The sequence below is a fragment of the Opisthocomus hoazin genome, chromosome 3, assembly GCF_030867145.1.
Source record: "Opisthocomus hoazin isolate bOpiHoa1 chromosome 3, bOpiHoa1.hap1, whole genome shotgun sequence".
Taxonomy (NCBI): domain Eukaryota; kingdom Metazoa; phylum Chordata; class Aves; order Opisthocomiformes; family Opisthocomidae; genus Opisthocomus; species Opisthocomus hoazin.
The window spans coordinates 48,176,407-48,194,643 of record NC_134416.1 but is presented as its reverse complement, the minus strand read 5'-3'; the positions used below and the strand labels follow the sequence as shown (position 1 = coordinate 48,194,643).

At 39.5% G+C, this 18,237-nt stretch overlaps 1 protein-coding gene across 9 annotated transcripts in view; it reads left to right on the top strand.

The window, feature by feature from the left end:
* SNTG1 (syntrophin gamma 1) overlaps positions 1–18,237 on the top strand; it is a 365,296-nt gene that overhangs the window by 56,314 nt on the left and 290,745 nt on the right. The gene's annotated exons all lie outside the window — the stretch shown is intronic.

Here is an 18,237-nt window from a genome sequence, read left to right as displayed (position 1 = left end):
TAACTGTAAGGCCTATCATTTGTTCAGCCCACTGAGCACCTTGTGGGAAAGTGTGGGACAAACTCAGTTGTTTGCTGTTATCATGGTGTACTCAAAGCGAGTTAAACATGTTGTGACATAGAAATTACACAGCAGAAACAAATATGTAAGAGTACAAGACATTTAGATCTGTGCTTTGGCTACCTTGTTATTCCTTTAGGCAGCTTCTTACTAAATCCAGCTGCCCTTAAGTTTTATAACATGATTACTTTGATAACCCACTTCAAGTCATACAGACAGATGTATTCTAATATTCTAGTATTTCTAGCTATGACTAGAGTTCCTGAAGTGACCTTGCCTTACCATTTTTGCTGGTAGTGGCAGCTGCTCCCTGTATCTGCCATCTGCCCTTTCCTGCCATCACCTGCTTGTAATCCACTCAAGCATCATTTCTTCTTAAAAAGAAGAGCTTGTGCTAGAGGATGCCTGCTGGAACCAGAGTTAGGTTAGTCTAGGCAGGAAACCAGGGCTGAGGACGGAATAGAGCTGCCGTGTTCAGCATGAGCAGGGCAGTGTAGCTTAGGCATTAAAATAGGCATAGCCAGCAATTGTCCCTGATGCCAAGTAGAGAAGAGGCAGATCCCCAGATTTTCCTGCAAGACTACTGAGAGGCTTGGGGGGGGGGGGGGGGGGCAGGTAGGGAAGAAGCATTTTATCAAACTTTGCCAGTTTCTTTTCTCTCTTCTGATAGCTTGAAGAGGTTAGGGGTTTTTTGTTGTTGTCTGCGTGGTTTTGTTTCTTTTACTCTGAATCCTTTGTGTTTTCTTGAATATATCTGCCTGTACAAAATCAATACTCTTCACTTTATTGACAGGGCCTGAATGAGGCTGAAGAATCTCCGTAAGATGTGGCAAAACATTATCTAATTACAGATCAATATGACCCCAGTAACTAATGAAATTTTATGGAACAAAATTGTACTAAAACCTCATTATCCTTGGACTTGATGTAAGCAATTGAATATCCTGATTTGCTTTTGTGAGGGTCATACACTACAGGTACGAGAAACTGTCAGTCTGCTCTAGAAAAGAATACTTGTAATCTGAAATGTGCATAAAGTGGTTTAACTACACTTACATCATCTGCTTTTCCATTTCCTATTCTGTAAAAGAAGAGAACCAGGTTCCCATTTTAAAATACAGATTTTTAGAAATGTCTTAAAAGGATACAAGCTTTTAATAAAACTTTGAAAAAGTTATTTATTAACTTATTTACATTTATTTGCCATGACCTGAGTTCAAATGATTACTGTTCTGCCTTGTTATGTTTCTTGTCTGCCTTTGTAAGCACCTTGAAATTATAAGGCATTTTAGATGGTCTTTGGAGTGGACCCACAGATGGCACATCACTCAGTGCTCCAGGGAGATTGTTAAAGGGACCTATACCTTTCTTGATAAGGAAGATCTACCTGTCTAGCAGGTACAAAAAAAAAAAAAAAAGCCTGTTAGTTCCCATTTTGTGAACAAGCAAGCTTTGTTAATAGCTGTTCCTACGTGAGATAATTCAAGAATTTTAAAAAAAAGTTTGGAGAATGGCTGAAGAGAAGTTGTTGTAGTCTCTGGGGTTTTGCAGCTGCGTATGCTTCTTAGACCCCTGGTAGCCTTATCGGGTTCTTAATCCATCAGATATTTAATCCAGGAAAGTATTTATTGGCCACTCTAGTTTTTATCTCAACTATTTTGCTATGTGTGTAGCATTACTCACAGCACTATCCCAACAGGATTGCATGACTCTGTTATACCCATCCTCTTGTACATTCTCTGCTGTCTGTGATATTAATGCAATATAAAAATGGGCTGCAAAATCCATGCCAAAACTGAAGATGCCTCAAAACTAATGCTTGGCAGAAGGATCTGTCTCTTAGTTGGTCTACAAATGAAGATAAAAATCGTTAAGGTGTGTCAGCCACTTGCAGTGGACAAGATGGCAGACTTTAAAGATTAACTTCCATCTGAATTTGTTCAAGAGCTCAGTTCTCTTTCCACAGAGGAGCTACCAAAGGCTAAAACATTCCTGAAGGTGGCGTTGTTTTGAAGTTTGTGAAAGATTTGCTGATACTGAAGGAAAGGCGTTTCATACTGAAATAAGCGTGGTTTTACATTCACTGTGAGACTTTACATTTATCCTTAGACTGAAGGGTCTTTACATTAATGAGTAAACACTGGAAACCTTTGGCCCTCCCCTCTGTCTCAAATTCATTGCGATACACACAGATGCCTTCAGAGGAATCCCATAAGGAGTGCAGATTCCAGAAAAGAGGGCAAGTATGTCTTCTTCCTGAGATGCTTGCAACTTGCTGGCATGCTTGGAAAGAATCTAGAACGGATCCTGCATTGCTTGCTTGTTTCCTATTTTTTTCCAAGGTATGGCTTGAAATTATGATGTGTCAGTGAGCCTTGTGGATGGTTCACAAGGGAACATTACTACCTTGCCTTTTGTCCTTCATAGGCCCCTTTGGAGGACACTCACCTGAACTGAGTCATTCCACATAAGTGTGGCCAATGGAAAATATTCCACTGAAGATTCTTACAGAGGCATAGCTGGTACACGATAAGTAACTGTCTTGGTTGAATAGCAACAGCAGCCTGCATGTTGTTCACTAAAGTATCTTCTTCCTCTTTTTTTCACAGTCATATGAATCTAGATGTTTTAACGTGGGAAAGGAACAATTTCATACATTTTCCTTGTTTTGGCTCCTGTTGAATATAAAGATGTTTCAGGTTAATTCAATCCTTTTTCAGTTTATATTTTCTGCATCATATTATTTGTTAGGCAGACAGGTTTTCTGTAAGAAGTTGTGATTTTTGTTATCTCATTCCTCTTAGTTTAAAACTAGTATTTCTACAATGGAGGACTTTTTCAGTTCTTATCGACTTAATTTTTTGTGATATAGGCAAGGTCCATTTAGCTCTCTTCACTTATGAAGAGCCAAACTTTTGTGGTGCCTCAAATTCTTTGTCAGATACTGGAGAGCTATGTCCATACATCACACAAGTAGGTTTCTCTGACTACTGGCCTCTTGGGAGATCCTCACGCCCATGATGTAGGTCACAACTTCATCATGCTGACGTTCATATTCTCCCATTGTGTAAAACATGTCCCTAATCCAGTGCTTTCAGTCTCCCAATTATGCCCTTTTTCTGTGTTCCTAGTTGGAAGGACCCCCCTTGATGGGGAGTGGGATGTAGTGCAAAGCAGAGTAGGAGGAGGACCTGCTGCCTCATGTGAGCTTGAGCGCTGTGACAGCAAATGTGCAGTGATCAATTGTTCGTATACTTGCTCACTTTATTTCTTGAAAAATTTTCCTGCTTAGATGAAGTTCTGAACAGGTTTTCTCTACGTTCTCAGGATGGTTATTAAAACCCATGCTCATCGCTGGTAAGGAAGCAATTGTAAGCCATATTTGGCTTGAGCCAGTTTGTCCATTCCTGATACATTGCACACTTATAACAAACAGGCACTAAATTGTGATTCAGTTGTCTATTGAGATGAGAAGGTACATCACAGGAGGTGCTTTTTGAAAGGCAGAGATAAAGTGTAATTGCCATATCTCAATAAACACAGGATTGGCTTAATCTGCTAAATACAAGAAAAATAAATTATGTATTCGTAGAAAAGTAGTCAATAGTCTTGCATTGACTCTTACTACCTAGCAGACACACAGCATGAAATTATCACACTTTTATAATGCTTCTTTCAAAGAACTTGTGGAGCCCATCTAGCAATATATGTTGGCAGCTTAAATACATACAACTGAAGTTCTTGCTGTATCTACCTCACTTCTGTTTCATCTTCCATATGTGCCTGAAGTTTTTTATAAGTGCTGTCCAAATGCTTTTCCATTTTAAAGTGTACAACTTGCATTTCACAGTTTTTAAATCTACTCATCCTCTTTTTCTCTGTTGCATTTATCGTGTTATGACAAAACGACATTGTTGATAAGCACTAAATAAACACTGAAGAAGAGATGATAACTGTGACTCTCTTTTCCAAGCAATGCAGTAAATATGGTTTATAGTGGTTAAGTTTGTGATCCAAGCAATCAGTTAGTATAAAATTTGTCAACTTAAAACCCATTTTTGCTCTAGAAATATTAATCCTGCTTCTGGAATTTTGCTTCTATGTCTGACTTTAAATAAAGGTGACACAGAGCTGGTCAAAAGCATGCCGCTCACCGCCTATCGAGTTAGCCTTACCTCAAAGTACTGTTGAGCCTCTCAGAATATGGAATTGTGAAGATATATCTTGAAGGCTCTCATTTTGAGTGCCAAGTTGTGAGATACTTTTCAGTACCTCAAGTCAATTTTCTCTTGGCTTCAGTTTCAGCTTTTGCAGGCCTTCTTTAGTGCACTTGTGCTGCCAGTTCCATAACTATTTAATATTTCAATTTATATCAGTATGTCAAAGTAGAATTTATCTTTTCATTATTCAGCACTTGTAGATGTGATGATGTGCTTTATTTCCTTAAGAAGAGAAAACAGTGTGCAGAAACTGTCCTTTTGGTGGTCACAGAAACGTACAAGTCTTACTGCCTCAGTGGAAAATGATTCTGTATGTGCTTTAAAATGTGCAAGAGTTCTTGAAATTTGTTTTGTGTGCAAACTGTGTCGTTTCACAGTCCTGTTTGTTTTCATTTCAGGTAGATATGTTTTTTGTTTGCTGGTAACACTGTCTTGTGCTACTGATCATGCCAGTGTAGCATTCCAATGATATAATGCTCTGTGATTTCTCACCTGAAAATACTAAACAGCGATGGGCTGTCCCAAGGTTATTCACAGAATGGGAAGTGCTTCTGAGACTACTAAACTTTTGCTTAATCGCCTCTTGTTGTCAGTGTTTTTCAGAACTGTGTTTCAAAGTACAGCTTCAGGAATTTTTTTCTGTATAAGGACTCCCATTCACCTTCATAGGGATTGTGCACATTTGGGTTTTTTTTTTTGGGGTGTGATGAACTTTCAGTGTTCAGAACCTTTGTAATAAAGGAGCATTGCTGGATGCGAGCAGTTACACTTCTGCTTTTAATAGCTTTTATAGTTAGGACATTAAACATTTTGTCTGTAATATAGATTATATTAGGTGCAGCAAACTCAATAATTCCTTAAATATATGTTTATAGAAGAGAATAATTTTAAAAAAATATTTTAGATTAGGTATTCTATATAGAGAAATGCTGGTCCAGCTATTAATAGGAGGGTTTTTTTAATTCAGTTTCGAGGGTGAAATATGTCTTGCTACATATTTGTGCAATTTCTCAAACAAGTATTTTCTCAGCTGTGTATTTCCTGGCAACCAACGAGATAAATTATGGATGAAGATAAAAATTTTTCTTATCCATTTGGTTAAACGGAAGTTCTACTTAGCTGGTTTACTTAAGGTGTCCAGCATGGTAATAGACCTACTTACATGATGTAGACGGTGTATGTAAAGTCTGTCTCATAAAATATGCTATAGGGAGAAAAGGGAAGAGAAGACAGAAATGCAGATTCTAAATGCGTGTGCTGAGGTCCCAAGCACAGGGTAGGGACCGTCTTGATAGGGTTTGTATAACCCAGGTCAATGAATTTGTTGCCTGCTTAGAAAGTTTCCATGATAACATATTAGCAAATCTTTTATTTTGGTGTTTTTTTTTCTTAGCCAGATTAATAGTGCCTTTGCGTAGTAATTGTTCATGTCTATAAAATGTCTTGCCAAATTTTGTCACTGAAAAATAAGAGCTGTCGAAATCTATGTATTTAAGAAAAGTTTCATTTTTATAACTGTATCCTGTTTCAGCTCTTTTTTTCATAAAATTGACTGTATCAAAATGAAACTATTAACTACATTTCTGGTAAGATTCCTTGATCCTAATTTGTTATGAAAAATCGTCATAGTGTGTAACTTTATTGGTTGTCAGATAATGATTATTTTACATTTAGAAAGTAAACAGTTATCAATTGCGTAGTTACTGGATGCACCTTATCTGCCTTCAGATGGCTCAATATTGCATTATGAAAGGGAGATAAAGATTGTTATCCACAAATCACAGTGTTGTGACCTTAAAATGTGCAATCACGTTGTGTGGCTGCTGTTTAGGAACAGCTGTTTGTGACCAATTCAATTTCTTTAAGTGAGATAGATTACAGAAACAGCTGGCTATCACATTATTAGAGATTAAGTCTTAAAGACGCTGCAATTAAAATAATTATGTTATTGGTTTTTTCTGGAGCTACTGAGAACTGCTGTTCAGGAAGCTTTGACTCCTGTCTGCTGCCACTAAAACGAGTGGAATGCAGTACAGAATTTGGACGATACCATGAGGTTCTTAGCGTTATCTTCGCCGTCGCATTGATTTTAATTGATGGCAGACTTCAGGCGCTTTCACTAAGATGTCTGTGTCGTGTGGAAACTTCTCCTTAAGCTTACATAATCATGCAGCCACCATCCTCTTTCGTGCTACTCCTAGGGGCTGAGTCATCCCCCAAAAATAACCCCGAAGAGATCATGTATCTTGCATCCTTGGTATTATTTGGGACAGCTGTGTTGCTTGCTTTTCCAGTTGTTACTGAAAATATTAGACACACACCTCTCAATATGCAGAGAAGCTGCTTTTCTGTCCAGGGCCGTGCTATTTTCGTGTCCTCTAGGAGCCTTGTCTTCATTGCTACCTCTTGGTGTTTTTTTTTTTTTTTTTTTGTACAGCCTAGACAGTCTGGAGTGTGTTTTGGAGAGAGAAAGTGCAGGAAAAGTGTTTTCTCTCTGGTTCCAGATCGTGAATAAATTGTGTGATTGTTCCCTGGCGAGCAGAGCCACGTGCCCTGCCAGTGAGCTCGAAGGCGCCGACAGGACCTGAGGAGCGAGACCAGGCGGGCCGCGAACCTGCCCAAGCCCCGGCTCCCAGTGCTGGCCGCTCCCAGCCCGCCTGCCTGCCACTCTCCCGCCGAGGACAAGGCTCCAAGACCGGGCCCCAGGGTGAGCCAGCATCGCGGCCGGTGTCCAGCGGGCTGGCGAGGGGCCCGCGGGTCTTAGGGCCGTGCTTAGCGCTTTCTGGAGCGATGAGAGAGAGGTGAGCTACACATGGAGGTGTGAACTGCTGCTACTGTAGGCGTGCAGGCGGGGCAGGTTCTGATTTCACTATAGCAGGCTCTCTTCAGTCACAAATGATGCTGAAAAGTGCTAAAATAACATGATTTCCTGTCGTTCTGAATTCTGGTGTAGGGATCTTATTAGCTAGTCTGGAGGGGGAAAATAAAAAAAGTAACAAGGACAAAAAAATTAATCTTGCCTGTAAAAGAGATGGCAAAGGCATTCTGAACAACCATCATGCAATTTTTCAGATGTAAAGTGTCAGCCTTCGTTGTGGCTATGTTACCAGAAATACTTCAGCAGAGCTTCAGCTTGACTGTTTAGATTAGAGGGTGTTTGTTTGTAGTTCTGAACCATGGCAGAAATATGTGATCAATATTTAGCTAGTGGAACGGTAATTCCTCATCTGGTGAAAGTAAGACGACAGGTAATGAAAGATATTTTATGGCCTGAAACTATTTTTCCTTGCCATGCTAAAAATCAGTCTTCTCCCGAGGCCCTTCTCAGAGGACTCCCTGCCATGACCTCTGGTGGCACCTGAGGTATTGAGCTGCTGCTGTTGCGATGGTGACGTTGGCAGGTACAGCGATGAATATGCAGAGGGCAGTGAGAGACATGCCTTCCCCAAAACAGAGCCACGGATGCTGATGGTGGGCTGGAGATGCACAGCACGTAGTCTGGCTGCTCATGTCTCACTACCCCGGTGTTTCATTCCCACAGCAAACAAACTTTTGAAGATGGTATGTGCAAAACAAAGAAAACAACAACTTAGTTGTGACATCAAGTCAAATGACAGAACAGCCAAAATTTCAGAAAGTGCAGTCAAAAAGAGTAGAGGCAGCATTTAATGATGGAGTCAAAGCACATGGGATATAAATGCTTGTTCCAAGAGTCACAACAAAGATATATGGGGATGCAGTGGTGATATTGTGCAGAAGTATTCAGAGGATAGTGATGCTTCGGTTGTAATGACATCGGGCAGAAATGCTTAGGTTGTAGTGACATTGTTTAATTTAGGTCTGACTACTTTGTATAAACAGTGCATGCCTTACTAACAACTGTGCCCTTGAAGACGAGCTAACAGACTGATGAAAGGGGAACATCCATCCCAGAAGGCATGGAAATCTGGATGAATGCAAAAGAAGCATGAAGTTAACAAAGATCTAGAGTAACTAGGAATAAGGCAAAGGCGGCAGGGGGAGATTGTGACCACCAACTCAATTCAGAACCAGAAAGGCTGCACCCCCACCAGCTTGCGAGCATGCGTAGTTAAGTAAGGAAAGGAGTATACTTCTAAGATAAGCGTGTAACGTGGTGAACCAATTAGAATGTAACAAGTAATTTCTTTGTTTCTGTAAGAGTAGATAGTCTATGTGACTCTGCTAGCGGGGTGCTAGCTTTGTAGAATTATCCCCCAATACCCATGTCTGTGCAAACGTGCAATAAAGACGGCTGCTCTGCTCTGTGTGTATATTGGCATACTGCACACCGGGTAAATGACGCCGCTTTAGGGACAACAGTGGTACAGCTGTTCTTAAAATTCTACTGCTGTTTCTGCAGATAGGGAACAGTTTTGCTCCAGTTAGGCCTAAAAAGGGAGAGGTCTAATATTGTGTGGTGAAAACTGTGGATATTTTCTGTAATTATCCAAGGATAGTCACGTTTAATAATTATTGAAATATACTGTGGAAAATATTTGGAGTGCTCTTGTGCAGAAAGCCATATAACATATGGCACTCGTCACCGAAGCACACTTCAATGACTGTAGGAGGACTGTGAACGACACATTTCGTGTCCTTCTAGGATATTATATTTTCTTTATATACACTCAAATGTTTGTGTTTTTTTATGGGACTTGGAGCCTGAGTATCGAATGTGGAGTGAGCAGTGAAAAGTCTTAGAGGGAGAAGGGTACAGGCACATAATTTGCCATGAGATGTTCAAAGGTTTATTGGCAGCACCAACATGGATAAACTGAAGTACTGCACATCTGTGCTGCACAGTGGGTTCATAGTGGAGAAACTTTGGGGTTACTGTAGCCCCCAACTGATATATCAGCATGTTGGAGCACAGAAAAAAATTAGTCTGAACATGGCATTACCTTGCTATGGCCAAGGCCACCATGAGTTGGTTGTGTGTCTTTTCCATTGTACTACATTATGTGGTAGCATGGAGAAGCATTCTGGTTGAATAAATTATCTGTAAGAAAGAAATTATTTCTGTAAGAAAGTTAGACCTACCAGGATCCTCAAAATAGCACAGGTATCCATCTCATGAACTAGGTATCCATCTCATGAAATAGGTATGTATTGCTTCGATATTACTGCATTGAGATATCTGCTTGCCAGTACATTTTTTTAAAAGCGAACAAGTGTACGATATGTACCTGAATGCAGAGGTGACTTTGAGTATAAACAGAGAATTGACAACAGTGTCAAAAGATTGACACTCAATACAATGAGGCTCTATGACTTCTCTCTTTCCACCAGTCTACCTCCTTCTCCAATGCTCCTGGTAGATTTACAGTCATATGTCAGCCACTGCTCACCCAGCTCTGTTATCCTGCTTCACATCCTGACCTGCCGTGGCCTCGTTCCCTCTCCAGGCAGGTGCCTGGCTCCTGCTGGGGTGCTGTGTGTGCTGAGCAGCCTGCTGACCCTGCTCGAGACCTCAGCAGTGATGCCTTGTCTCTGTGAGCAGCGTCTCCTGTCTGGTTTTCTGTTTCTGAACAAACCAAAGCTCAGGTACGAACCTGACCATATTTTTAGGCCAAATAAGTCTTTTGACAAAAATTTCCATTTTGTCTTATATGTGGATACTTTTTAAAAAGAGATTATGTCACTGATGTTAAACACAGCCCATTTCTGCAGGGAAGATAGATGCAGGGGTCTGAAGAAAAGTTCTTTTTGGTTATTTGGTAGTCTTGTGACACATGAAGGACTCGATTTCAAAATGGGAATCATGTCATCCCATCAAAAGAAAGAAAAGCATGAACTGAAGCACGAGGGAGCAGCACTGCAGTTAGCCTAAAAATGTGGATATGACCTCTCTTTTGTTCACCTGGTTACATGCTTGAGTTTATAGTCACTTTTGTTTGTATTAGTTACTTTGGAAATACACCTTTTATGTGTTACCTTCCTTATAGACACAAGTATTTTCTCCACCATCTAAAACTTGGAATTCTCTTTTTCTGCATATAGTGGCAAGATAGGAATTAGGTCATACTCAAGTGAGCTATTTTACTGTAGATACATGTCTTTATCCATGACTTCATGGTGTTCTTGCAAACCTGATATATCACCTTGAGGATGACGGAGCACTGGAACAGGCTGCCCAGAGAGGTGGTGGAGTCTCCTTCTCTGGAGATATTCAAGACCCGCCTGGACAAGGTCCTCTGCGACCTGCTGTAGGTGACCCTGCTTCGGTGGGAGGGTTGGACTAGATGACCCACAGAGGTCCCTTCCAACCCCTAACATTCTGTGTGTGATTCTGTGTGTGATTATTCTAGAATATGTTTATGTTAAAGGAAGGATTGCTCAGAACTGTTCCTGCAATGACCTGTTGTCTTTGATAAGCCTCAATGAAAAAGGCTGTTAAGAGACTCTCTCTTCTTTCAAAGTAACATGTTAATCACTTGGTACTGCAGGATGAGATACTATTAATTTTTTAGCAGAACTCTCATTAGGTGGTCCTGGGGTTGAAAGGGATTTCCTGCTTTAATACTTTGAGGGATTTGAAGGTTTTTTCTCATCTCAGTTAGATGGAGTGTCAGACATGAATTTTTTTTACAAAGTGGTTGAAAAAAGATCAGGTTAGATTAAGAACATTTCATTTTGTTTTCAAACTTTAACTGTTGTATAAACTGAAATAAGTAAATCAAATTGTTTGCTAATTAAAACTAACCTTTTTGGTGTAACTCTTTAAACAGAACATTTCAAGAAAACTGTTCCCCTTCCCTTGGAGTCTAAAGGTTGATCGTAACAGAACAGAGGATTCTCAAGAATAGTTTTAGTTTAGACTGTCTGATTTTAACTTGGAGTAGTTTATGCAGAAAATTTCTGGTGATGCAAGGCATAAGTAATTCTAGGTCACCAGGCTTATTGATATGACTCCTCATGTGTTAATGATGTGACTCCTGATATGTGGCAGTGATTTCAGAGAAACCTTTTCAAGATGTGTCTCTGGAACTGTAGGACAAGCCATGCAATTACTTATTCCTTGCTTGGGAATAATGCTTAGGATACTTGGCAAGGAATAAAGGATAGCTGAACTCTTTTAAAGCTAGTTTGAATTCCATGTTGTAGGTTTACTTCTTGCAACTTCAGGGAGAACAGGGGGAAGTAAAAATAAATAAAAAACCCAAAAGACTTTTTAAAAATACATTTCTAGTAATTATCACTTAGCAGTCTCTGAACCACTACAGATAATTTAAAATACGAACACAAAAATAAGTTCTATCAAAGTCTTTCTATCGCAACATTTAGTAACCATTGGAATGATCAGAGTATAATTTCCCTCACCATCATAATACACTATCCTGGCAGATCCTTGAGAGTGGATGTTGACAGCTGCTGTTCAAACAGACTTGAAGATAAGCAGGGAGCTGGTGAAGGTCAGTTGTTCTACAGCTAATAAAATTGCCAACTCACCAAGTTTCGCAGTATGACTCATGATGTATGGCAGTGATTTCAGAGAAGTCTTTTCAGCCTCCTCAGGACGTGTCTCTGGAACCGTAGCACAAGCCACGTAGATACAGAAGCAACATATGTCCAAAAGGGAGGCATGGATGTTGCTATAGTGAATGTAAATGTTGAACTGGTGTTTATCTATCGCTAAGCTGCTTTGATGTTTTTATTCACTATGGAAGTTCTAAATGTCTTTCCAGAAACAATTGCAACATAGTTGTTCTTTATCTTCTTACTAAATCAAATTTTACGGAGTCTATATTCTGTGGTTTTGACCATTCGTTTGTATCAGGATGAATTATTGGTGTATTTTTTTTTCTTTGACTGGGCTGTGTGATTTCCAGCGTAGTTAACGATGCAGATCTTTAGCCCTGATAGAGATAACATGGAACAGCTGTCAGCACGTAGCTGGATCTGTGCTCTCTGGTTGCTGGCAACACTTGAAGAACAAAACTGCTGAACTTTTGCCTGTTACTCGTGACCCAGAGCAGATTAAAAGTGCTACCGCTTACTGTGCTAGTAGCAGGGAGCCGGAGTGATAAAGGAGTTGTCACAGAAACTCCAAGGGATGAAAATTTTAGCTTCGATTTTCACACTTAAATTTTAAATTTCTGAATTGGATTCCTGTTTTGACTTGGCCTTTGGAACAATCTTTTTATTTTACTGTACAAGGGAGCTATAGCTACAGGTTTTTCATATCCTGTAAGCATGTTTCACCTTTGATTTGTGGGTAGGCTGATGTGTACTGCTTTCAAAGTTCTCTGAAATCTTCACAAACAAAAGAAAGAAGAATGCCTTGACTAATGACTGGTGCCTGCACATGCTGCCTTCTTACCTTTTCATTGGTTTTGTGTCTCGATGACTACTGAATTGTTTTACATAAAAATATTTCTGAAAAATCTTATCTATTTGACTAGGATAAGACTAAGACACCACCTTTTTCCATACTTTTCTAAATCTAGCTATTCATGTGTGCTGCTTTTTGAATGTGAAGGGTTGGGCTTTGGGGGAAGAGAGTATTACAGCAAGAGAAGAAGAAATACCACTTCAGCTCTGAAATATTTGGCGTGGCTCACTTCAGTTGCTCTCACAGCCTCATATCCATTTGCATGAAACCTGATAACCATTCAAATTAAATTTAAATACAGATTCCGTTCTTTAATATCTTTCAACAAGTCTCTCCTCTTTTTTCAGCGGTTCTGTTTCAAGAGGTGGGTTTTTTTGTTGCTGTTTTTGTTTTCTTGGCTTTTTTTTATCCTTAACTTTGTTTGTTCTTTGTTTCAAGAACAAATCTAAATAATCTCATCTTGAGGCACTTGTCTCACAGGTCATTCATGTCCCACTTTTTACTGGGTTCTCTTAAAATCTTATCCCCAAAGAATCCAGATATTAACTACAGTTAGAATTGCTTTGTTTTTTTCTGGTGTGGTCCTGAAAGCTTTCTGTCTTTAAGGGATTTGTCAGGTTAAATATAGGAAGAGCGTTTGTTTTTCAGGCATCATGTTGCACTACTTCTGAACACACTCTGTGGATGTTTTTGCTTGTCAGCTTTTTATCTGCTTTTGAAATCTCTCTTCACATTGGCTTTGAGCAGCTACAGTAATAGGATGGGATGAGATAAAACACATAAAGATGTGTTATTGGAGAGGTAGAATATTGGAAGCAAGAATGAATTTAAAGAAAAATCTCAATGTCTTTTGGGATAATGTTCACCTGTTAAAATTTCACTTCAGTTTTGTCACTTAAAACTGATTGAATGTGCTGGCCACAAAAAACTTCCTTAAACTTCCAGGTCTGGTGAAATAGTCTGAAAGTGCTGGCTTAAAGAACTTGATTAAGAAAATGAATGACCATCTGCAGATAGTCAGAGAGATTTTATGATGCAGATGTTCTTCTTTCAGTGCCTTTCACTATTCTTTCTGGTGTATTTCAAGGGGAATATACAGATGCTAAAGGAGTCTTTCTATTTAGTGAACATCACTGGATTATCCTCAGTTTTTTTGGAAATGGAAATCTCTACTTTTAGTAAAAGGAAGTTTGATGCTGTGAATGCCAGTGGGAGTCTTCATTATTACTGATGGGAATCTTTTGTGAATTATCTGTATTTTATGTAGATAACCTAGATGTGAGCTAAATCACGTATCCTTAAAACTGGAACTTGACAGATTCTCAGATGATTGTTCACATAACTGCATGAAATGAGTGGAAGAGAAAGAGTATTCTAGAGTGGAGAAAGCGGACTGTGGTGAAAGTAGAGGTGTTAGAATGGTTAAACTCACCTCAGCACTTTACATCCTTCAGGCTCTTAATAAATACAGTGCCGAAAGAGAAGTAGCAAAAATCTTAATAGTATAGATGGCACTGTGTAGGTCAAACCTGGAAATCAGTTTCAGTTTAGTCTCAAATAAATTGTGAAAACTTCTGTATCAGTCCAAAGCATCAACATATTCTGAGTTAGCCAACCTCTGCTGAACACCTCTCTACAGCAATCTGTCTCAAAGGCCTTTTGTTTTCTATTGATCCCTCCAAAGCTGAAAATGGGATGAGAACAGCTGCTAATTTCTACTTAAACTTTTCGTTTTTCCATAAGTGCAAAGGAAGATATGAATTAAAAAAAGGAAGACAGAGAACTGGCTGAATGGCAGAACTCAGAGGGTTGTCATCAGCGGCACTGAGTCTAGTTGGAGGCTGGTAACTAGTGGTGTCCCCCAGGGATCAGTACTGGGCCCAGCCTTGTTTAACTTCTTCATCAACGACCTGGATGAAGAGTTAGAATGTACCCTGAGCAAGTTTGCTGATGACACCAAACTGGGAGGAGTGGTAGATACACCAGAAGGCTGTGCTGCCATTCAGCGTGACCTGGATAGGCTGGAAAGTTGGGCAGAGAGGAACCTGATGAGGTTCAACAAAGCTAAATGCAGGGTCCTGCATCTGGGGAGGAACAACCCCATGCACCAGTACAGGCTTGGGGTGGACCTGCTGGAGAGCAGCTCTGTGGAGAGGGACCTGGGAGTGCTGGTGGACGACAGGTTAACCATGAGCCAGCAGTGTGCCCTGGTTGCCAAGAAAGCCAATGGGATCCTGGGGTGCAGTAGGAAGAGTGTGGCCAGCAGGTCGGGGGAGGTTCTCCTTCCCCTCTACACTGCCCTGGTGAGGCCTCATCTGGAGTACTCTGTCCAGTTCTGGGCTCCCCAGTTCAAGAAAGATGAAGAGCTACTGGAGAGAGTCCAGCGGAGGGCTACAAGGATGGTGAGGGGACTGGAACATCTCTGCTACGAGGAGAGGCTGAGGGAGCTGGGCTTGTTCAGCCTGAAGAAGAGAAGGCTGCAAGGGCACCTAATATATACTTACAAATATCTGAAGGGTGGGTGTCAGGAGGATGGGGCCAAGCTCTTTTCAGTGGTGCCCAGCGACAGGACAAGGGGCAATGGGCACAAACTGAAGCACAGGAAGTTCCGTCTGAACATGAGGAAGAACTTCTTTACTGTGAGGGTGACGGAGCACTGGAACAGGCTGCCCAGGGATGTTGTGGAGTCTCCTTCTCTGGAGATATTCAAGACCCGCCTGGACAAGATCCTGTGCAGCCTGCTGTAGGTGACCCTGCTTCGGTGGGAGGGTTGGACTAGATGACCCACAGAGGTCCCTTCCAACCCCTACCATTCTGTGATTCTGTGAGAATTCCCAGAGTTGTTTGAGCTATGGGATTTGCTGACTCATAGATACAAAACATAGCTGAAATTGTCAGATGTGTCAACTGATATTTGTGATGTCTATTACAAGGCCCTTAAATTAACACTTTACATTTTTCATATGAGCAGCCTTGTACATCAATATATCTGCTCGTAATTACAGTCTAATTTTTTTGTAGGGCTATCTGAGCCTCACAGTCCAGTCTAAAAAATTTTGGATTTTTTTTTGTCTTTTGTTGAATGGTTGTTTTGTCCATGACCTTCTTTTCAGAAGGAACTCCACTGCAGATTCTGTCACCTCTGTGTTTTATTCATAGAGTTTATCCTTGTTTTTTAATCAAAATGTTTTCTCTGTCTCACTGATCCCCAGTTCCCTTCAAAACAAAGAGACTAAAGTCTGTTTGAGCACCAAATAATTTTTTTGTCCATTTTTCAAACTTACTTTTCTTTGGAAACTCTGGCAGTATGGGTAAACCTTGTATCAAGGTCATCATAAGTACAGCCTCTGCATTTCTCCTACTCTATGGGAATAGCTTTGCCATGATGATATATTCATTTTTTGGTAGCAAATTCAGGGTTTGTGCAAGTTTCTTTTTCTAGTCCAGCAGGAAATTACCTCTATTCTGTTCTTTTCAGTGTTAGAGAAAGCTTGAATTGATCAAAAGTCAGTGTGTAGAATATTTCAATTCTGTTAGAAGGTTAAAATTTGAAGTATTACTTCATTAGGTTTTGAGCAATTGTTTTAAGTTTCATATCATGAATTTCTGTCATGCCTAGAATTCTTCCTTGAAATTTTTCACTGTAATTAGCTTGCTTTTCTGACCAACCCTGGAAAAATAAGAGAGTCAGATGAGTGTGCATGTGCTGATGAGTCAAGATTACTGTCTCAAACATGGGCCCAGGAGAGCAAGGAGGATAGTGGTGATTTCAAAATGGCTATTAATGTGTTACTGAGTGAGCAAAACTCACAACTCATTTCATCTAAATCAAGAAAGAGCTGTCAGATAGTAATGTATTTTTGTTTTTATGTGACCTGGGCAGAATTTACTTGAGCATGTTAGTGGCAGTGTGCTCTTTATGCCTCCACTATTTCTTTTATGATATTTCATTCTTTACAGAGTAAGTGAAAATTGAAACCAAAAACATTACATGTTGCTACAAATGATCGATTCCTCTGTCTTGACAACCCAGAAATGATCATTTGTCAAATTCTGTGACTCAAAGTGCAAAAGTACCTGAATTTGCAAGGAACATTTTAATATAGCTGCCGTTTTGTATGGAGTTCAGGCTGCTTTAGATAATACCACTCCTTTTGGTATTGACTGCAAGATTCCAGAAAATTCTATATTTGCAAGGTAGATAAAGAAATTAATACATGCATGTGAACAAATGAATGAATATAATTGTACATGAGCTTCAGTTACCTACATTAAAGATGCCATGTAACATGCATCACAGGGTATGCTTTAATGTGCAAATAAGAATGCAGATGGATTTCTGTTATTTGTTTATCAGTCCTAGGAGAGAGGCAATTTTGAAATTCTAGATTGTATGAACAGATATCTTATCTCTTGTATTCATACAAGGTCTGCAGTTAATCCACATACAATGAATTTCACTTTGCAGTAGTTAATTTTTGCACTGAAGTGTGATGCATGTAAATGTAATGAATATTTTCCTCTTCCTAAGAGTCGTATCAAGAAAGCAAATTCTCTTTTTTAAAAAAGATAATTTAGAGAGACCCATGTACCCATGTGTCTTTTGCTAAGCTCAACATGGAAATATTTTCTAACAGCTATGTATGTTCTGATAATATAAGTTGAAGTGGGTTTGCTTTTACTTGCTTAAATGGAGGTGTGGAATCTCCATACTTAGAGATATTAAAAAATTGACTGAAGAACGCTCTGAGCAAACTGGTTTAATGTTGAAGTTGAATCTGACATCATATTTGTCCCTGCTTTGAGTGAGGGCTATACTAGAATCTCCCTGCCAAACTAAATATTTCTATGAGTCTGTTGAAAAAAACAATAAATGAAAAAACAACCTTATAAAAGGTTGGAAAGGTTCCCCTGTGTTTACATACAGGATTTTTACTGCTGTCATGCTTTTTTTCTGGACAGATAAACAAATCCCTGTGTTTAAAATGTACTGTAGAGGCAACTGAGTATTACATTTTAAGTCAGTTATTTTGTGATAGTTTTCTAAGAAAATAAATCTTACCCTTGACACTGGGTAAGCTTAATCTCTTTGTAGCAAATTGAATTCTTGAAATTAAATCATGCTTGATTTCCATCTATGCAGCCATCCAAGATAACATGTAGCAACTTGTGTTGTGCTGGGTTAGTGTTTGATTTATCTCTATTTCTGTGATAATATACTAGAAATAAAACTCTGAACGAATGTGATTTGTCCAGGTAATATAAGAACGCTCTAAAGAACAACTTTAAATTTTATCTCAATTAAATATTCTTTGTGGAGAATTAGTGACCAAACATGCTACATAGAAACAGAATACATTGACAATGTTTTCTCATATGTTTGTGGTTAGAACAAACTTATAATACAGTCCCAACATATAACTGGAACTGTATAAGACATTTTTGGAGCCCAAAGACTTCAAAAGATGTGGACTCAGGTGATTGTGGACAGGTGGTGGGAAACATGCAACATGTTTTTATTCTTTAAATCTTTAGGGGACTGGGAAAATACCTTGATAGGGACAGTTTAAAAAAAAAGGAGGGGATAACAAAGTCAAAATTCCT